Source organism: Corythoichthys intestinalis, chromosome 22, assembly GCF_030265065.1.
Source record: "Corythoichthys intestinalis isolate RoL2023-P3 chromosome 22, ASM3026506v1, whole genome shotgun sequence".
In the NCBI taxonomy this organism is placed as follows: domain Eukaryota; kingdom Metazoa; phylum Chordata; class Actinopteri; order Syngnathiformes; family Syngnathidae; genus Corythoichthys; species Corythoichthys intestinalis.
Genome location: NC_080416.1, coordinates 2,857,691 through 2,881,055, shown reverse-complemented (window position 1 = coordinate 2,881,055; position 23,365 = coordinate 2,857,691). Strand labels below are relative to the sequence as shown.

General features: G+C 40.6%; 1 protein-coding gene across 5 annotated transcripts in view; it reads left to right on the top strand.

Moving 5' to 3' along the window:
• Nucleotides 1–23,365, top strand: part of rbms3 (RNA binding motif, single stranded interacting protein) — a 629,442-nt gene that overhangs the window by 248,283 nt on the left and 357,794 nt on the right. The gene's annotated exons all lie outside the window — the stretch shown is intronic.

Here is a 23,365-nt window from a genome sequence, read left to right as displayed (position 1 = left end):
TTGGCAGTGTATCAAATACTTGTTCTCCCCACTGTATATATTCGTCCGAGTTTTATTCATTTTTTTGTTAACGCATTGCCAAAATGTATATGATCAGGAAAAATTATCGGGAATGATTGGAATTGAATCGGGAGCAAAAAAAAGCAATCGGATCGGGAAATATCGGGATCGGCAGATACTCAAACTAAAACGATCGGGATCGGATCGGGAGCAGAAAAGCATGATCGGAACAACCCTACTCGAAAGTGTGGATTTCAACTAGGGCTGTCAAAATTATCGCGTTAACGGGCGGTAATTAATTTTTTAAATTAATCACGTTAAAATATTTGACGCAATTAACGCAAAAACCCCGCTCAAACAGATTAAAATGACAGCATAGTGTAAAGTCTGCTTGTTACTTGTTTTTTTGTGTTTGGCACCCTCTGCTGGCGCTTGGGTCCAACTGATTTTATGTGTTACACCATGAGTGAGCATGGTGTAATTATTGACATCAACAATGGCGAGCTACTAGTTTATTTTTTGATTGAAATTTTTACAAATTTTAATAAAACGAAAACATTAAGACGGGTTTTAATATACAATTTCTATAACTTGTACTAACATTTATCTTTTAAGAACCACAAGTCTTTCTATCCATAGATCGCTTTAAGAGAATGTTAATAATGTTAATGCCATCTTGTTGATTTATTGTTATAATAAACAAATACAGTACTTATGTACCGTATGTTGAATGTATATATCCGTCTTGTGTCTTATCTTTCCATTCCAACAATAATTTACAGAAAAATATGGCATATTTCATAGATGGTTTGAATTGCGATTAATTACGATTAATTTTTAAGCTGTAATTAACTCAATTAAAAATTTTAATCGTTTGACAGCCCTAATTTCAACCTCTCCAAGTTTTTATTTGGCACTGATAGACCATGGAAAACCGGAGATATAATTGTTTTAATTACATAGCAGGAACTTATTTCTCCACTAGAGGGCACTGATGCTCTTTGGACGCGTGGGTGATGTTTCATTTCTGTTGTTTTTTTTCTACTCAGAATTCAATTACTTTTGTGTATTTTACCTAATACAGTGGTACCTCTACTTATGAAGTGAATTGGTTCTGGAAGTAGTTTCTTCACTTGAAAATTCTGTAAGTAGAGACGCGTTTTTCGTGTAAATGCCCTAATCCATTCCAAGCCCCCCAAAATTCAAACATAAATGTTTTATACTGCATAAAAATGCATCAAAACATGGAACAAATACATGTTACAATTATATTATTGCACAATAAACATAAAATCAGAGTTGTGCATAGTGTAAAAAAAGAATAAAGAATAAAAGTTAATACACTCATGTAAAGCTGTCGGAACACGAGGGGCGAATGAAGAGGATGCTGGGATACACACATACACATACAGTAGAGGTCCTTTTTAGCCAATTGGATGCAAGGAATGCTAGGCAATAGCCAATGGCAGAGCAGCTATAAGTAAGTTACGTTCAGTACCAGCCATACTTTTAATACTTTTAATTTTTGCCTTTCGTATTGTGAAATTTATTTTGTAACAAGAGGCAATATTTTCCCGTTGAGCTGTGTCTTAACCTGAAAATTCCTCATGTAGAGACATTCTTAAGTAGAGGTAACACTATATATACCATTGATTAAGGGGAAAAAAAACACATTGTAAGCAGTTACTCACAGTCACACATTAATTATCCTTTTCACCGAATACTTTTTTACTTGTGCTTGAGTAAATTTTTTGGGATGACTACTGAAGCTGCGAAAAGAGGAATGGGCTGTGCCGGCTCTCCCCACCAACTCCCCCGATTGGCTTTGGAGGGGCAGTTGCCCGCATTGGCAGGACTATCACACGTCTGATTTGATTCACGAACAACTGGGTGCAACTAGACACGCACAAGTAGAGTAACTATCGGTGCCAGGATTAGCGATAAGGCAGCATTGAATAGGATGTCAATGTATCAACACTTACACTGCTGGCACCCCTGCAATTCTGTCAGGTAATGCATAATTTCTCCCAGAAAATGATTGCAATTACAAATGCTTTGGCAGTAATATCTTCATTTATTTTGCTTGTAATGAAAAAACACAAAAGAGAATGGGGAAAAAAATAAATCATTATCATTTTACACAAAACTCCAAAAACCCTCAGCCTAATACTTGGTAGCCCAACCTTTAGACAAAATAACTGCAAAAAAACCCTTCCGGTATCCATCAATGAGTTTCTTACAATGCTCTGCTGGAATTTTAGACCATTCTTCTTTGGCCAACTGCTTCAGGTCTCTGAGATTTGAAGGGTGCCATTTTCAGATCTCTCCACAGGTGTTTTATGGGATTCAGGTCTGGACTCCGACCCATGACCTATGAGGGAGACCCAGCTGTCTCACACTGGGCCCTAACTTTATGCTGCAAAATTTGCTGGTAGTCTTCAGACTTCATAATGCCATGCACATGGTCAAGCAGTCCGGTGCAGAGGGAGCAAAGCAACTCCAAAATATCAGGGAACCTCCGCCATGTATGACTGTGGGGACCGTGTTCTTTTCTTTGAAGGCCTTGTTTTTGTTTGTTTTTTTCCTGTAAACGCCATGTTGATGCCTTTTCCCCATAAAGCTCTACTTTTGTCTCATCTGACCAGAGAAAATTCTTCCAAAACGTTTTTGGCTTTCTCAGGTAAATTTTGGCAAACTCCAGCCTGGCTTTTTTATGTCTCCGGTTCAGAATTGGGGTCTTCCTGGGTATCTTACCACCCAGTCCCTTTTCATTCAGATACCAACGAATAGTGACGGTTGACACTGTTGTACCCTCGGACTGCAGGACAGCTTGAACTTGTTTGGATGTTAGTCGAGGTTCTTTATCCACCATCCGCAGAATCGTTCGTTGAAATCTCAAGTCAATTTTTGCGTCCACATCTAGGGAGGTTAGCCACAGTGCCATGGGCTTTACACTTATTGGTGACACTGCGCACGATAGACACAGGAACATTCAGGTCTTTGGAGATGGACGTGTAGCCTTGAGATTGCCCATGCTTCCTCACAATTTTGCCTCTCTAGTCCTCAGACAGTTCTTTGGTCTTCTTTCTTTTCCTAATACTCAATGTGGTACACACAACGACACGGGGCAGAGGTTGAGTCAACTTTAATCCATTTTAACTGGCTGCAAGTTTGATTTAGTTATTGCCACCACCTGTTATGTGCCGCAGGTAAGTAACAGGTGCTGTTAACTACACAAATTAGAGAAGCATCACATGATTTTTCAAAGGGTGCCAGTACTTTTGTCTGTATAATTTTTGGAGTTTTGTGTAGAATTATAATGATTTCATTTTTCCCCATTCTCTTTTGTGTTTTTTCATTGACCAAATCTTTTGGCTACTCTACCCATTTCTGTTAAAATATCTCAGTTCAGAAAGTCTTCAGCTAAGTTTCTTGACTGTTGGATTGGCGTCAACTACAACTAAAGCTTTTTCCCAATCTTTGGAGTTACTCGCCAATAGTGGTTGACTGGCTAATTAAATGGATTGGGCGTGTGCTTAAACTTTGTTTTATTCAACTGGATGGGTTTTAGATTCTTCGCAGCCATGAGGCTGATATATTGGTACCGAGACAAGCCAAAGGAATGGAAAGCGGATTTGTTGGGTGTACAGCCAAATAGCGAGAGGCCCTCTTAGTTGCCTGGCTATGATTGAACAAGGAGGTACAGAACAATCGCTTCTGTGAGAAAAATTCCTTGGCCTGAACGGGCCAGGTTGAGGCACTAGGCCAAACCAAAGCTCAACACTCGCCTCGTCCAAACCAATGAGGTTTCGTGCCAAAATGTACAACTCGGCCTGCAAAACCTAAAACTCTGCGGGGTAAAGTAGACTTTACAAGCCATTAAACCCTCCGGTGATTAAAGAGACTCATTTTTTTCTTGTTTGCAGTCCTGGGTAAGGAATCTAAACATGGTTTGAATCAGATCGCTGGACTAAAGGTCGAATGTTAGCGAGGGGTTTTGATGCCTCTAGCTTTCATTTAACGCAGATTGCTAAATTGATATACAGTATACTTTGTTCAAAGCAGTCTTATGACTTCTCGTTTAGCTTTCTCGCTTTTCGTCACCCAATTTTCAATCCAGAGCTTTTCCCTCAATCACAATGGCTTTCCACACCCTGGCAGCGCTTCAAGACAAAGACTAGGCGAGCCAAATCAAGGTCATAGACTTCAAAAATCTATCGATCTGACACTTCGTCATTCTTTGCGCGATGCCTTATCAGAGGGGGCCGAGCTTCATTTAGTATTTAAGCTATCGGATTTAAGCTTGGATTTACTTACGGTTGGATTTAAGTACGTATACAAACAGGAAGGATTGTCTCAGGAGTGATTTGTCTGAGGATTCAAGGTAAATATGATATTTTTCGTACCATGCATGCATGATTGAAGTATTTATTCGCAGGAATTTTCTTCTGTGTTTACACATGGAACTGCCTCATAGTTGGCAATATTTACGCGAAATGAATGCTACCTGCGAGGCTTCTTTGCGTTTGACCAAGAATCGAGACTGTTTTACGTCCATATCTATGAAGAATTCAGGGATTTATTCACAAGAATTTTTGCCAGAAAAGCTCCTTTTACATATGACGCCCGCTAGCCTCATTCGCTAACATACTGTATTGGCATGGTACTTCCTTAGTGTACGTAAAATAAACGCTAACTTCATGGTTTCTTTGCTTGTAACCAAGAATTGAGACTGTTTTACGTCCATATATATGAAGAATTTAGGATTTAAGCATCTATTCACTAGAATTTTCACCAGAAAAGCTCTATTTACATATGGCGGCCGCTAGCCTCATTCGCTAACATAGTAGCATGGTGTTTGGTCAATATACGTAAAATAGACGCTAACGTCACAGTTTCGTTGCTTTTAACCAAGAATCGAGACTGTTTTACGTCCATATCTATGAATAATTCGGGGATTTAAGCATTTATTCACAAGAATTTTCGCCAGGAATGATCTGTTTACATATGGTGGCTGCTAGCCTCATTCGCTAACATAATAAGATGGTACTTCGTCAATATACGTAAAATAAACGCTAACTTCACGGTTTCTTTGCTTTTTACCAAGAATCGAGACTGTTTTACGTCCATATCTACAAAGAATTCAGGTATTTAAGCATTTATTCACAAGAATTTTTGCCAGAAAACCTCCTTGAACATATGGCGTCCGCTAGCCTCATTCGCTAACATAGTAGCATGGTACTTCCTTAATGTACGTAAAGTAAACGGTAACTTCACGGTTTCTTTGCTTTTAACCAAGAATGGCGACTGTTTTACGTCCATATATATGAAGAATTTAGGATTTAAGCATCTATTCACTAGAATTTTCACCAGAAAAGCTCTATTTACATATGGCGGCCGCTAGCTGCATTCGCTAACATAGTAGCATGGTACTTGGTCAATATACGTAAAATAGACGCTAACTTCACGGTTTCGTTGCTTTTAACCAAGAATCGAGATTGTTTTACGTCCATATCTATGAATAATTCGGGGATCTAAGCATTTATTCACAAGAATTTTCGCCAGGAATGCTCCTTTTACATATGGCGCCTGCTAGCCTCATTCGCTAACATAATAAGATGGTACTTCGTCAATATACGTAAAATATACGCTAACTTCACGGTTTCTTCGCTTTTTACCAAGAATCGAGACTGTTTTACGTCCATATCTACAAAGAATTCAGTTATTTAAGCATTTATTCACAAGACTTTTTGCCAGAAAACCTCCTTGAACATATATCGTCCGCTAGCCTCATTCGCTAACATAGTAGCATGGTACTTCCTTAATGTACATAAAATAAACGGTCACTTCACGGTTTCTTTGCTTTTAACCAAGAATCGAGAGTGTTTTACGTCCATGTCTATGAAGAATTCAGGTATTTAAGCATTTATTCACAAGAATTTTCGCCATAAAAGCTCTATTTACATATGGCGGCCGCGAGCCTCATTTGCTAACATAGTAGCATGGTACTTCGTCAATATACATAAAATAAACGCTAACTTCACAGTTTCTTTGCTTTTAACCAAGAATCGAGACTGTTTAACGTACAAATCTGGACGAATATGAAGAATTCGGGGGATTTAAGCATTTATATCCATGAATTTTCGCCAGAAAAGCTCTTTTCACGCCAGGCGCCCGCTAGCCTCGTCCGCTAACATAGTAGCATGGTACTTCATCAATACACGTAAAATAAATGCTAACTGCACGGTTTCTTTGCTTTTAACCAAGAATCGAGACTGTTTTACGTCCATATCTATTAAGAATTCGGGGATTTAAGCATTTATTCACATGAATTTTTGCCAGAAAAGCTCGGTTTACATATGGCGGCCGCTTGCCTAATTCGCTAACAGTACATAGTGGTATAATGATAATAAATGGCTATTCAATTCTATAATAAGTGGTGATTGTATATAGAATTTATTAATAATCTGTTTACATATTATTTATGATTGATTCTGCATGTTTTCCTCAAGTATTAACTTTCTGATGTTAAATTGATTAATTTATTAGCTGTTGAAAACTTGCAGTAAATAAAAAAATATACTAGTATAAGTTGCTATTTTGGTCAAAAACTTATATATGTTAAATATTGCTATTGATCTTGAAAATATAGGTGATTTATCTCTGCATTTGGTGATTTTTGTGCATGTAGTGTAAAATCTGAGACTTTTATAGCCATTTTAAGTTGTGTTATACTGATATAAAAATAATGAATCGGGATTTTATAAGGAAACGACTTTGAATTTTTTCATGCCGCTGCTCATGGAAACTCATATATGGCTAAGGTAGGTCCCTGTTTTGGTTTTAGGTCGGTAGCAGCTTTGGTTTTGTAAATATTTGAAGTTTTTGAAAATAGGCCTCCTACGAATCAGCCCCTTTTCCCGTGTCATGTCAATAGAATATGAAGTCTATGTACAATCACAATGGCACACACCCTGGCATTACTTGATCACAAAGACCAGGCGAGCCAAATCAAGGTCTAATCATTACCAATTGCCCAGAGTTTGTTGGCGGAGTGATACTTGGACAGCAAATTTATGTGGTATGCTAAGTAGAAAAGTAAGGGGTGACCCTGGGACCACCTGTTTTTGGGAGCTGAGGCCTGCATACTCAACAGCTTGAGATTATTCCTAATGACTCTCCAAGGTCCACTGTTGACACTTCCTGCCCGGTAATCAGAGATGCCCCGTGTGGGTTCTGTTTAAAAACAAATTGACAGAGGCAAGATGCGTGTGCAAAATGGTCGCGGACCAGATTTAAAGACTACGACGGGACCACACACATTTATTTTACACATACGTACACACGCGCACATCTGCTTCTCAGGTCTGAGGAATCTTGGCGCTCGTTTGTCATGTTCCCCCTTAAGCTTGCATGTGTTTTCTTCTAACTATATTTCAATTTTGGTCGTGTGAGGTTAACTCTTTAACACCAAAATTGCAACAAGCCACATCGCTGACTTTAACCCTTTGAGGTCCCGGGCCTATTTTGCCTGATTTTGCCTTCATATTTTCAAGAAAAAAATGTTCACAATGAGTATCTTATATTTTTTACCATAGACTTCATAATGATATTGACGGGGCGCAGGGCCAATTAATAGGGGGCCTGTATTGTTGGGGTGGCCTTCAAAGTTGACCGGGTGGAATCACAAAGAGCATTTTCGTTGAAAATTCTTGTGAATAAATGCTTAAGTCCCTGAATTCTTTATAGATATGGATGTAAAACAGTCTCGATTCTTGGTTAAAAGCAAAAAAAAACAACAACAACAAAAAAACGTGCTTTTAGCTTTTATTTTGCGTAAATATGTTGAAGTACAATGCTAGTCTGTTAGTAAATGTAGCTAGCGACCGCCTGATGTAAACAGAGCTTTTCCGGTGAAAATTATTGTGAATAAATACTTAAATCCCCGTCAGTACAAAGGGTTAAGACTAAGGTGAAAGCACGGAGTTTGGCCTTTTGGACGGGATGTTGGGGTACCGCCAGCCCGGGTCGTTGGAGCTGCGCTAGCACGGGTCTGGCGGTTAAAAAAAACATGACGTTAGCATTTATTTCACGTAAACATGTTGAAGTGCAATGCTAGTCTGTCAGTCAATATGGCGGCCGCCAAATGTAAACAGAGCTTTTCCGGTGGAAATTCTTGTGAATAAATGCTTAAATCCCTGAATTCATTATAGATATGGACGTAAAAGACTCTCGATTCTTGGTTAGAAGCAAAAAAAAAAAGGCAGTTTGCATTTATTTTACGAAAATATATCGAATGTGCTGCTAGTCTTAAAGCCACTGCGGTGCCGCCTTATCAACACAAAGAGCTTTTTACATTAAAAAGTCTTGTGAATAAATGGTTAAATCCCTGAATTCTTTATAGATACGGACGTAAAACACTCTCGATTCTTGGTTAAAAGCAAAAAAAAAAAAACGGCCAATTAGCATTTATTTTACGTAAATATTGCGAATTATGACGCCAATGCCGTTGCGGTTAATTTCTCCCATTGATTTTTTCCCCACAACGTTTCAAAATGGTATGAAAAATATAATAATTACCTTGAATCCTCGAACAAATCACTCTTGAGAATATTATTCCTGTTTGTATGCGGGACAGCTTTCGTACTTTTTCAACCCAAATCCGGCATTGGATCGCTGCATGTGTTTGAGAATAACTGCGACCGACTGAAGCAAAGTGTGGGACGGCGCTTACTTGAAGGCGTGGTGCAGTGTCTGGGGATTGTATCCTGTCAATATCATTATGAAGTCTATGACAGGAGTTACAGGCATTTGAAAAAAATGATAACAAAACGTATTTATTTTTTATACACTAACCATTCTATACCAGTATAATATATATATATAGATATATATTCTGTATATATATATATATATATATATATATATATATATATATTAGGGCTGTCAAAATGATCGCGTTAACAGGCGGTAATTAATTTTTTAAATTAATCACGTTAAAATATTTTACACAATTAACGCACATGCCCCGCTCAAACAGATTAAAATGACAGCACAGTGCAATGCCAACTTGTTCCTTGTTTTTTTTTTGGAGTTTTGTCGCCCTCTGTTGGTGCTTGGGTGCGACTGATTTTATGGGCTTAAGCAGCCATGAGCATTGTGTAATTATTGACATCAACAATTGCGGTCTACTAGTTTATTTTTTGATTGAAAATTTTACAAATTTTATTAAAACGAAAACATTAAGAGGGGTTTTAATATAAAATTTCTATAACTTGTACTAACATTTATCTTTTAAAGAACTACAAGTCTTTCTATCCATGGATTGTTTTAACAGAATGTTAATAATGTTAATGCCATCTTGTTGATTTATTGTTATAATAAACAAATACAGTACTTATGTACCATATGTTGAATGTATATATCCGTCTTGTGTCTTATCTTTCCATTCCAACAATAATTTCCAGAAAAATATGGCATATTTTATAGATGGTTTGAATTGCGATTAATTAGGATTAATTAATTTTTAAGCTGTAATTAACTCGATTAAAAAATTTAATCGTTTGACAGCCCTAATATATATAATATGTATTAATTCAAATTGCCAATAGGTGTGAATGGCTGTTTTTCAATGAGTTGGATTAGCTAGTGATCAGACTAAAGTCATCCATCAAATATTGACCCAAGCTCTGCCACAGCACTAATAAAAGAAATGTAGGCTAGAGTTTAATATGATCATGAAAATATTCAATACATTTGGTGTAAAACATCCTTTTAAATCAAAAGTGTATACGTTTCACAAGTAAGATTACTGGTTTTCTCACGTGCCTGTAAGAGTGCATGTTTCTTTAAGGCTCTCAAGTTATGACAGAAACCATATAAAAAAATTTGAGCTCATATGTACATATGACTTTAATGCACAGTATGAAGCTTGTGTTGTCTTTGCAATAAACTTAAGTTTATAAAACTTGTTTTACTAGCTTGTTGTTGTGCAAATATACAATAGATAGCTCCAGGAATGTGCGGGTTGTGTCATGCTGAGCTGAAGCATCTGTTCTCCTTGGATCCTGAACCATCGTGATGTGTAAAGTGGCTTTTTTTCCCTCAAATTTTTTTCATTTCACTCTTGCACACGTAGCGCTCTTTCTTTGTCACTTGCATCCTCACTTGCTCTCTTTCCCACCTTCCTCCATCTTTTCCCACTTTGATATATATCTTTGCGCTTATCTTCAACATTATTATTATTATTTTTTGTACAGACTGAAATCAAATGCTTAGACCTCTTTCTTATAGTTGATATTAGACTGAGTGGGCAAAATAACTGACGTGGCTTTAGGTTGATTTCGGAATATATTCACGGATCTTTTGATGGTGTTCAAGCGTCGATCTAGTCTGATCAGTATGTAAATTTAGTAGATTAAATTAGCCTAATTTGCCGAACAAAAGTCCGCTATTGCTACGAATGCTAACGTATTTACAATTCTCATAGCAAATCGCTCACACGTAAATCCACAAACTGTAGCTGTAAACTTAATTACAAATGCATACACAAACATACAGTGTATGACAAAAGTGAGTACACCTCTCACATTTCTGCAGATATTTAAGTATATCTTTTAATGGGACAACACTGACAAAATGACACTTTGAAACAATGAAAAGTAGTCTGAGTGCAGCTTATATAATGGAGTTCATTTATTTTTCCCTCAAAATATAGCCATTAATATCTAAACCCCTGGCAACAAAAGTGAGTACACCACACCCCTTTGAAAAAACGTACATCCCTAACTGTCCAAATTGAGTACTGCTTGTCATTTTCCCTCCAAAATGTCATGTGACTCGTTACAGGAGTGCTGTCAGCATTGCTGCAGAGATTGAAGAGGTGGGGGGTCAGCCTGTTAGTGCTCAGACCATACATTAAATTGGTGTGCATGGCTGTCACCCCAGGAGGAAGCCTCTTCTGAAGACGGTACACAAGAAAATCCGCAAACAGTTCGCTGAAGACATGTCAACCAAGCACATGGATTACGTATATGTCCAATGGTCTGATGGGACGAAAATTAATTTGTTTGGTTCCGATGGTCTCAAGTATGTGTGGCGGCAACCAGGTGAGGAGTACAAAAATAAGTGTGTCATGCCTACAGTCAAGCATGGTGGTGGGAATGACCCCCCCCCCCCCCCCCGCACCTCCTCAATCTGTGCAGCAATGCTGACAGCACTCCTGTAACGAGTCATTTTTGGAGGGAAAATGACAAGCAGTACTCAATTTGGACATTTCGGGATGTAGTTTCTAAGTGGTGTACTCACTTTTGTTGGTTTAGATATTAATGGCTATTTTTGGAGAAAATAAATGAACTCTATTATATAAGCTGCACACAGACTACTTTTCATTGTGTCAAAGTGTCATTTTGACAGTGTTGTCCCATGAAAAGATATACTTAAATATCTGCAGAAATACGAGGGGTGCACTCACTTTTGTGATACACTGTATATTAGCAGAAACAACTTACAGTTTAAATTGGGCCAAACCAGAGCACAGCTATCCATAGAGGTCTGAGTCTGTTTCTCAGCATACAAGGCGACAGTCCAGCCAGACCCAACGCCGCCACCAGAGGGCAATGTATCCTCCATCAATCAACAAAATACAATTCTTATGGACTTTTTTAATGCTTATTTTGTAGTAGGATTACTTAAAAGGTTAATTCTGACTTCTGAGGAAATTCGGGTTTAGTCGCCAGAGTAGGAACGGAACTTGTTCGTATGCCAGGGACTGCTTGTAGTTGTGAAAAAGGTTACAAAACCAAAGCCTATATGTTTTCTTTAGCTGTAGCATGCTGTTTACAGTGACAAAGCAGTGCCATCTTTTACTCAGAGACATAAAAAAATACAGAAGTAAAATATCATGCTTATTTTTGCAAAAGGATGAATCACAGCTCCAAGGCCACGCGTAGTACTCGGTGGTGTTCTCATGACGTCAGCGCTATAGTGGTAGAACGAACATCTGCTCCAATCCCTGCCAGGTGTCCCACAGCTCCTTTTGTCTGTGTGACATTATTTCCAGCTGCCTCTTTTTGTACCTGAAACTTTTATTCTGATCATTCCTCTTGTCCTCCTCATTCCTAAAATCTGTAATGCCAGTTTTATAGAATTACAGCTGCTAGCCTTTGCGATCATTTGTTGCCTGTGAAGCATCCACAGAAGCAGCACCTGCATATAACACCTATTGTACTGTTTATTGTGAATCTTCAATTGTTGTCGAATACTCGGGGTGAGTTTCTGTGATTGTTATTTGATCATGTGCGGACGCTAACTGATACATGCTAATCGTTTGTGTGGATTGTTATTGTTGTATCAGCTGCTAGTCATAAACACAAATTTGAATTGCTGCTATTGAAGAAGAAACTGATTTAATTTCATTTTTATTTTAGTTTCATTCTGCAAGTGTAGAGGTCATGAGCAGCTGAATGAAGTCAGCAAACCACACAGACGTCTGACATTGTCATTTCGGAGTTTAGCCTGATGTCTAGCTTGGACTTGGCGAGGACAGTACAGTGACATATGATACATGTTTTGGGATAGGTATTTTGAGATTTAGAGGGTGTTTAGGGGTATTTAAAGGGTTAATTCTGATTTACATGGAAATTCATCTTACGTTGTCAGTAAAGATGTCCCGATCGATCGGGTCATTTTCAAAGTATCGGAATCGGCAAAAAAATATCGGACATGCCTTTTTTTAATATACATATTTTTTAATTAAATCATTTTCTAATTGTATTTAATGTTACAGACAAAATGTCTTACACACATCCAGAGTCTTTAGTTTTGGCTTAAAGTAGGGCTCTCAAATTTATCGCGTTAACGGCGGTAATTAATTTTTAAAAAATTAATCACTTTAAAATATTTAACGCAATTAACGCATGCGCTGCACGACCCACTCGCGCATTGTCGCGTTCAATCTATAATGGCGATGTTTAAGGCAGCGTAAAATGAATAGAGTGAATTTTGGCAGTGTTTGGAGTCTTTTTTTAATTTGCTAAAGCCTTACAATCCCTCCCTCAACAATTAGAAATATCGTGAGAAGTAATGTGGGGAAGAAAGGTAGTAGTTGATCTTTTCCTTAACACCCTATGCTAGTTCCCAACGCAGAGAAGATATATCAATTGGTGCCACTACGCACAGTCATGGTTGCACTTCCCATCATGCATTTGGGCAGAACAGTTAAATGGCTACAGTATCATTTACTGAAAGCTCAACAAATACACTAGATGGCAATATTTAGTCACAATATGCAAAGTCACATTTATCCTATAAGAATTACAAGTCTTTCTATCTGTGGATCCCTCTCACAGAAAAAATGTTAATAATGTAAATGCCATCCTATGTTAATAATGTAAATGCCATCTTGAGGATTTATTGTCATAATAAAGAATACAGTACTTATGTACTGTATGTTGAATGTATATATTCGTCCGAGTTTTATCCATTTTTTTCTTAATGCATTGCCAAAATGTATATGATCGGGAAAAATTATCGGGAATGATTGGAATTGAATCGGGAGCAAAAAAAAAAAAGCAATCGGGAAATATCGGGATCGGAAGATACTCAAACTAAAACGATCGGGAGCAAAAAACCATGATCGGAACAACCCTCGTTGTCAGCGTAGGAACGGAACTCGTTAGTAACCTGGGGACTACCTTCATTGTAAAGTACTAAACTGTGCATTAAAAGATGTATATAGACAGACATATGAGCTCGAAATTCTACACTTTTGTTTGTCTTTCATTGTGGACTGCTGGACTTCAGTCCTTACAACAGCCCAATTTAGCTCTGTATGCAATAACGCCCTGGTATCAAGTTGTGATTCTGCACAAGTCTCCTTCTGCCCACACAAAGTGAAAAGCCACTCCTTTCACCCTCATCCTAGAAATGAAATATCCCTGGATCGTTGCTCTCCATTTGGTAAGAGAATGGGACATAATACTGTAGCTGCCTTCCAGAAAACCTGAGCACGCTAAACTCAGTTTCTATCCCAAAACATTGAGACAGTCCTCAAACGAACACCATGTTTGACGTCCACCGAAATGCGCCATCTTGGGGTTGATCCACGGTTGCATCACAAGGATCATCATGGGATTGCCCGGGGACAAAAGGAGAGAAATGAGGGATATGAAACAGGAAGAAGCAATGCTCGATGTTACAGAGATAATAAGAAAGAGACAGAGAGGAGTAGAGGTAGGAGATAGGAGAAGATGGATGAGGAGAGGGAGGGCTGAGGGCCAGCAGAGTCGGAGATAAGAGGCTGTAAGAGTGATTGAAATAGGATTAGCCGAGACAGGCCCTGCATCCCGGCCACAGCATCGCAGTGTTAAACCTGGGCTTCACAGGGACTGCCTCTGTCACATCAAAGCTTCCCTCAGGCCTGCCCGCCACTGAGGCCAAGGAGTCGCCGGCAGGGTTGTCTACAGCTGCACACCACCACTCCCAGGCACATCACGCTTTTACCTTTGCGTCTCCATTACGAGCAGGAAGCTGCTGCCTACTTGCCTTTTCATTTCATAGCCGTGCTCTTGTTGGACATATTTGGACCAAATGGATGGTCCCACATCTTAAAATTCAGTCAGGCAAGTAGGAAGGAGTTGGCATTTGAAATGCTGTATAATTCTTACCCCAAATGTATGACAAGCATATCCCTATCCTGAGACGTATACTGTAGTAAAGTCCGGAATTATTCATAACCTGTCCAACCTTGGATTTAAAGTGACATTTGTTCGATGCATTTATTCAGAGTGGAAATGATACATAGAATTGGCAATAAGTTGTGCCGATAAATAATGAATAATGTTCTGTATATTATCAGTCAATTGCAATCTGTGCCGCTTATCCTCGTGAGGATGACTGGGGTGCTGCAGCCTACCCCAGTAGACTTTGAGCAAGAGGTGAAGTACACCCTGAACTGCCAGATCTGTTTATTCATTCAGGAATTTGAAGTTCAGACAATTTTGCACAATTTAGATGATTTTACTCAAGAAAAAAATCGTAACGCAAGGGCCAGTGATCAGATCTGGCCCGCCATGTTTTGTACGCCCCACAAAAGCAATGAATATGCATCAATTTCCCTCTAAAATGTTAAATGATAAATTGTTATCACTTCTAAATAGGTTGAGATGTTGCAATTCAATTCAATTTTATTTGTATAGCCATGAATCACACCAAGGTTGTCTCAAAGGGCTTTGCAGAGGCAATATGATACACAATCAGAAACAGCAAATGAAGCAACAAAGATGAATAAATAAAGTTCAAGTCCTGGGTATCCCCCATCCTCAGACCCTCCATGTCGGCAAGGAAAAACTCCAAAAACTCCAGAGTCTTTGGGAGAAAATGAGAAACCTTGGGGACTACCACAGTCAGGAGAGATCCACTCCGAGGACGGATAGACAGGAAGCCCCAGGACTGCTATGGCAATTAGCAGGCGAAGTTACAGTCCGTACAGATGCAGTGGACTAAAGGAACAAGAAGAGGTCCATCTAGCCAGATGAGACGGGGGTAGCAACGAGGACGTCCATCCAGCCAGGGGTCCGGACAGTCAGGAGGCTGCAGCTGAAAAATAGCCCCTCCCCAGAGGTGAAAGGGGACACCGGGTGACTAGTGATGAAGAGACTAGACTACTAGATATGCAAGAATTATTGCAATATATTCCCCATCCATCCGTCCGTCAATCCATCCATCCACCGCTTAATCTGGGGTCGGGTCGCAGGGGCAGCAGCTTTAGCAGGGAAGCCTAGACTTCCCCCTCCCCAACCACTTCAACGAGCTCCTCCGGCAGGATCTCAAGGTGTTCCCAAGCCGGCTGAGAAACATAGTGTTATGATCGTGAGCAGAGAACCCTAAAACAGGCATGTGAGATGGCGTGGTTAAGAAGTCAAAAAGTTTATTCAATGCAGAGCCTTGGGGTTCCTGATGTGGAGAGCCTGAGCAAAGGTAACAATAGACGTGAGACATAGGCGGGATCCCAGGACAAAGCAAGAAAGGTCGATGATTAGGTAAGTTCTCTCAGAAATATTCGTAACACGAGATGTCACTAACAGCGAAGTCAAAGAGATGATCCAGTGACGCGGTGGATCTCTGGCTGGCTTATGTAGGCTGTTGATGGTGATTGCTGACACCTGCCGTTGCTCCACCCGTCATGTGCTGGTCCTGTAATGCAGGGGTCCCCAATCTTTTTTGCACCACGGACCGGTGCTATTTGGGTCTTTTTTTTTTCACGGACCGGTGTTCTGACAAATTTTGCAACCCATCAAAAATTGCAACGATGCGGTTCTGCGCATGCGCGTAACGTTAAACATAGCCGTAAAATGCGCAAATTCAGCGATTCCAAAGTAAACACTACAAACTTTCTTGAAATGAAAGGAATATTAACTTACGTTTGATCATGGAAGGACTTGTAGAAAAGTTCTCCTCAGATTCATCCTGCCATGTAAGCGTCACACAACAGCTGCACACCGCGCTCACCATTAAGGACTTCGCGTTGTCGTCAAACATTAATTAAGAAGCCCGCTTCACAAAGATACGATGTTGGAAATTGTAGCAAGGTTTTCAACGCTCTTGTCGCGATGTCAGGATATTCCAGAATGACTTTAATCCAGAACCTCGGTAGAGTTGTTGTCTCAAATGTACGTTTAATAAGGTCGCCGTCATTTGCGATCTCTCTGTTTATTCACAAACGGGTCACGAGTCCACTCCTTCGCATTTCGTGGGTCTTCGAGGTTGTAGGCTCGTCAGGTGCCCCTTTCGCCGTAAAAATATCGTCTGTTTTCCTGTTATCTTCGCTCGTGTGGGGGCTAATTATTTCCGGGAACAAATGTGCTGCATCGCGGCCTAGTAATACGCTATTATCGAGGACAAGCGCACATAGATATATTATATACACAAACAAGATGTACTGTTAGCAGTCCAATCAATGAACTTCTATGACACCATTTTAATCTATCCCGTAGTATTATATCTGGAGTAGACAGATATATTGGTGTGTTAAGCAGGGGCAGAGGGTCAATTCAGCCAGAATGCGGTCGTTGTTAAATTATTTTTTTCTTTGCGGCCCGGTCGCAAATATGCCACGGACCGGTACCGGTCCGCGGCCCGGCAAATGGGGACCTCTGCTGTAATGGGATGACAGGCACACCCACACACTTGCTAAGCTCGGGGCCTGACACATAGTCTCTCCAGCGTGTCCTGGGTTGTCCCTGGGGCCTCCTGCCGGTAGGACATACCCGGAACACCTCTCCAGGGAGGCGTCCAGTGGGTATCGGAACCATATGCCCAAGCCATCTCAGCCGGCTCCTCTCAACACTTGACCTTGAGTCCCTCCCGAATGACCGAGGATCTCAACCTATCTTTGCGGAGGAAACTCATTTCGGCCGCATGTATTCAGGATCTTGTTCTTTCGGTCACGACCGACAGCTCGTGACCATAGGTGAGGGTAGGATCGTAGATGGACTGGTAAATCGAGAGCTTCGCCTTTTGGCTCAGCTCCTACTTCACTACAACGGCCCGGTATATAGTCCGCATCACTGGAAACACGACACCGATCAGCCTGTTGATCTCCCACTCCCTCCTACCACCACTTATGAACAAGACCCCAAGATACTTGAACTCCTCCACTTGTGGCAGGATCTATTCCCCGACCCAGAGATGGCATGCCACCCTTTTCCGACTGAGGACCATGGTCTCGGATTTGGCTGCTTCACACTCGGCTGCGAATCGCTCCAGTGAGAGATGGAGATCACGCCTTGATGAGGCAAACAGAATCACATCAACTGCAAAAAGCAGAGATGCAATGCTGATGCTATCAACACCGGACTCCCTCAACGCTTCGGCTGCACCTAGAAATTTTGTCCATAAAAATTATGAACAGAATCCGTGACAAAGGGCAACCTTGGTGGAGTCTTAACCCTTACTGGGAACGAATCCGACTTACTGCCGACAATGCGGACCAAACTCTGGCACTGGTCGTACAGCGACCGAATCAATCAATTCCCCGTTTGAAATAAATTGAATAGCTGTTGACTTCAAAACCAGGTATCCAGGGTCATGACCCAAAGACAAAGATCGTTGGTACAAGTGACTGAAATGGGCTTTCTCAGGCAGATAGCTGGCGTCTCACTTAGAAACAGGGCGAGAAACGCTACTATTTGCGAGAGGCTCAAAGTCGAGTTGCAACTCCTTCACGTAGAAAGGAGTCAGTTGAGGTGGTGCAGGCATCTGGTGCGGATGCCACCAGGGCGCCTCCCTTGGGAGTTGTTCCTGACACGTCCAGCTAGGGCAGGGTTCTCCAAACCGGTCCTCGAGGGCCGCTGTGGGTCCTGGTTTTTTGTTCATACCGATCAAGCACAGACCTTTTAACCAATGTGGTTAGTGCTAAACAAAGCAGCACCTGACTGCAATCAACTGATTACATTTACAAAACACCAGATTGGAGGAGACCTCGGGGCAGGCCCGAACCAGGTTGAGGGGCTACATCTCGACACTGGCTTGGGAGCGTCTCTTCATCCCTAATCAGAGCTAGTTAATGTGGCCAGGGAAAGGGAAGTCTGGGAATCCCTGCTGAAACTGCTGCCCCCGCAACCCGACTTCAGATAAGCGGTTGAAGATGGATGGATGGTATCCAGGCTCCCGAATGCTTTTGAACAGATCCCAATTTATGATTTCTATCCAGAAGTACTTCGCGATACAACATGATAATCATTTTTTGTAGTTTGATTGAATATTCCTTAGCTCAATACCTAGCTGTTTTACCACCTCCTTGTATGATAGCTTTGCTAAAAGTGCAGTTCTTGTAAATAACCTAATAATTTTTGTCCATATCTGCTTCTTGCTTGAAAAAGTAATATATACACTGCTCTGTAACTCGATTCACTGCTATCCAATATTAGCTTTATAATGAAGCACTAAAGTCTGACCAAAGGAACATGTAGTACTCTGCATTTCCTGTTGTGTTGTCGTCAAGAATACAGCTGCCTATTACCAATATGGCCTGTTTATCTACTGAAGAGTGACAATCCACTGATTGTCTCTGTCTGGGTTTTCTCTGTGTGTACTTATGCAGTATCTGAATTTGTAGAAACTGGTAGTTTTCTCTCTCGGAGCTCATCAGTTCAGAGACACCACCCACCCCACCGCAGCATGCAGTAAATAGAGTCCCCGCCACTCGTTGAGAAATGGCACAATTATCCCCCACTGTTGAAATATGGGCCGGGATGCACCACTGCTCCTTCCCCACACAATGTGTGTGCGACTGTTTGTGTATTCATCATATTTTGGGGACATACTGTAGATCTATTTGCAAAGTCAGGTGAAGGGGACCTCTTGTGGTATGGAGACCCGAAAAATGGGAAGATATTTTGAATTAATATAGCAAGGATTGGTCCGTATTTTCCGCGTGATGGGAATAGTATTCCTTCCCGTATTTACTGTTTGACTGTTTGTATTACTGTAACATAACCAATATAAAATAAATAGCATTTAAATCATAGTAGTGCTGCATCGATTGATCGATTAACTCGAGTATTCGATTAGAAAAAAAGGATTCGAATTACATTTTGCTGCTTCGAGTATTCGTTTAATTATTGTTGCGTTGTCATGGTTTGTTTTGAAAGTGTTTGCAATCAGTTTTATTGGTTTGAGTGGCTACACTGCCCTCTAGTCTGCCTCATTTCACATGGCTAAATCCAGCTGCTCCATTTTAAGACCAAAGTTTTTGTTCGCACTAATGTTTTTTTCAATGCATTCGTGATTTAGTTTATGGGTATATTTAGCCGTTTTTTGTGGGAATATGAGTCTGAACCATTTGTTAAGAGCATTGTTTAAAAAAAATAAAAAATAAAAAATATGTTTTATAGCATTTAAGCTAGCGGACTTTTGCTATGTAAGTTAGCCAATTGTTCTTTTGTTGTACATAGATCCTTATTTTTTTTTTTATTAATTAATTTTTTTTAATACCGTTTGAGGCTCAGCTCAGGTATTTTAATTTTTCATGTTACTTATCCGATTACTCGATTATTCGACAAACTAGTTCATCGATTAATCGACTACTGAAATAATCGATAGCTGCAGCCCTAAATCATAGTTTAAAGAAAACAAGTAGAATATATTTGAAGTATTGGAATTTGCAGCTCCAAGACAATGGGCAGATAAGGGCATAATAACTACAGGATGCCTGCTGAGTACGGAAGCCCAACGCGCACGTTATGAAGCTGACTAGGTGATATTGACACTGACGGAGCAAATGATGGCCAAGACATCTGCAAGCCCACGCCTGGACCAACAAATCCTGCCATCAATGGACAGTCGAAAACAATGGCGGGACATCCTATCTTGCCACAAGGAACGCCTGATAACAAGAAGACGCCACGGCCGAAAATTTGAACACTCAGCGCTCTTTTTGCGCAGAGGCTGACAAAATCTCCATCTCTGGTTGCCATGGCAACAGTGACACACGGATTCCTCCGCCCAATCTGCAAAAGACAATTACCCTAAACAACACCCAACACCAAAAAGCAAAAAAGGTTGGGGACCCCTGCCCATGAATCATGCATCTCAAGGTCCCATTGCTACTCGATGTACCCGAAGGTATGCCTTATACTCCGATGCGCCTTATAATGCAGAAAATACGGTACTCTAAGTATGGGCTCTGCTCTAACAAACACATACTGCCCTTCCAAAATTGATTTTTCACTAGGCTTTAACTTGCTATTCTTTAGAAATAAACCTTTTTTTGTTAGCTAAGACTACACAAACAATTTGGAATGACTGAACTTTGACACACAAGGTCCACAAATGGGGGATAGCCAAGCAATCACTGGCAAGAACTCTGGCTCGAAGCATTTCACTTCCACGCTGTTTGTAGACAATTTTCAACATGACCTCACAGGATCCCAAACATTGCTCTTTTGGAGAAATCTTGCTTTTCTGACTCACTTTTGTACTCGCGTCATCTCCGCTAGGCTCCTTGCTTCTGCAAGATGGATGACACTGGCTGCCAAAAGCCTTTTTTTTTTTTCTTACAATGAGTGGGCAAGTGTACTTGGGGCAGGGGGAATGCCCCGCCCCATCTTTTGCAAACATGATCTTTCTGCTTTCACAATTACCTGAGTGCAAGTAAAATTTCACATTTGAAAGACCATTTGATGTTCTTCCATTGCAGCTGCAGGACTCTAAGGAGTCATATAGCAACTCCCTGGAAGGGAATAACACGGAATTTTTCACCCCTATTCGGTCCACTAACTTAAGTGCCTGTGACTGCATAAAAAAAAAAAAAAAATCTAAAATAGCCTTATTAAGTGAATTAGATTCATATTTTGAGACGATTCGACTATATACAACTATTCTAATCTGCCGTTTAGCCCCTGCCTGTCATTATAGCGCTCTAGCGTCCCCAGCTGGAGGATAACGTCGGCATGGTCATGATTTCATCTGATTTAGAATTCAGCCCATTGAGGGGGAATTATTCAGAATGAGGAAAATGCCACGAAGAGAGCAGCAAAATGTAATTGTTTCAATCTCTCTACTCCAATATTTTTACAGGATATTATTTTCATCTAAGTATTTTACCCCAATTGCTAAATAAATGGTATGGTCATGACAAATAAGTCTTGTGCTAAATGGAAAATGAAATATTAAAATGCATTTATTCAGCAAAACATGACAATATTACTCGTCACTTGTATACTTGTCATAACTGTCCGCTTCTTGCACCTCCCGAATGATATTTTATGCCACCGGACTTAGTCCGGCTTTTGTCATTTCCCTGCCCCGGGTTCAGAGAGCAACAAACCAAGAGGCGTGACAGCTAGCCGACATGCTAACCCAAATCGAGTGGCGTTTGAAAGTCTTATTCTCGCCTTTCGAAGCAAAAAAATCACACAAAACTAGCCCGGATCATATCACACGGCGGCGGGGTTGTCGATTGTCTTCACCGATCGGCAACCTCCGCAGCGGCGAGCAAGTTACAGCTCATCGTTCCCCTGCTTCGGGCAGGAGAGCTTGTTTGCCGGGGAAGCAGCTGGAGAATGACCGCCGGACAAACTGGTTTACGTCAGAGGAGCGTGTAGCTGCCCGAGCCCAAGCCGAGGATAGTGGTCTATTGCCGGGCACACGATGAGGGCAGAGCGGGCTGGATGTCTGGACGATATGGAGAACTGCACGAGCATTGGCCGCGCCTAGAGCTCTCCCCGCGGGCATGCGAAGAGGACCGAGGAGGGTGTGCGACAAGCCGCCGGTCGTCGGCTGAGTGGCATTCTTGGTGGACAAGGAGCATTGTCATCCAGAAAAATGCAAGCCACCTCCGTATTAAAATGTGTGCCATGACCCCAGTATTTTACATAATACAAATCACGATGTTTACTCACTTCCTCATAAGTCCCACAGTTGTCAGAATTCTTTGGACAATCTCGGGGTGAAGGGGAACTTTTTGAAACCCAAAAAGGCTCACACGCCTCTCCCTGGTGCATTAACAAAACCCTGCAACACATTTGGCCAGTGTGGTGCGAAAAGTAAATGTAAAAGTAAAATCAGCTGATTCTACAATCCATCTGCATGCTATAAAGCAATGCTGTATTGTGAGATGCTGACCTGGGTGACGTCACATTCGTATTCGTCCTCAACCCGAGACTGGAGCCGGAAGTCACTCATTTTCACTGTGCGGGATTTAAAAATTGGATAAATAAAACGATCGCTTCCATACACATCCATTTGGTGCATTTCATTCAGGAGCATAAAATACTGCGTGAAAGATGAAATAAAAATGCTTTTTGCTGTCATAGGCACTTTATCTTTTTTTTTTCTTTTTTTTTTTTTTTTAAATCAGAACATCATACACTAATATAACCACTTGGTCTGTATGGTATTAGACCTATTACAAAATGTTCTGTGACTCTCAGAAATGTCATTGAGCAGCGTGTGCATTTGAAGTCATCCATACTTGAGCCTATTAACCTCAAGTGACTTTTCTCAGTGGCCTTTAACAGTAGGGCTGCTTTTGAAATTCCTTGACTCAAATAAATGACTAACCACAAGAGCACTCTGTTATCTAACTGTATCCGTTTTTTAAATGAATAGCATTTGCCCTGAGGCAATATACCGTAATTTTCAAACTATAAGCCACTACTTTTTTCCTTCGTTTTGAATCGGTTTATGGTCCAATGTGGCTTATTTGTTGATTTATTTGGGTTGGGGTAGCACTTTATTGAACGGCAGGGTCACAAGACTGCCAAAAGACTATCATAATCATGACATAACACTATCATGAGCATTCATGAATGCTCATGGCAGTGTCATGTCATAAGTATGATGGTGTATAAACCCCAATCAC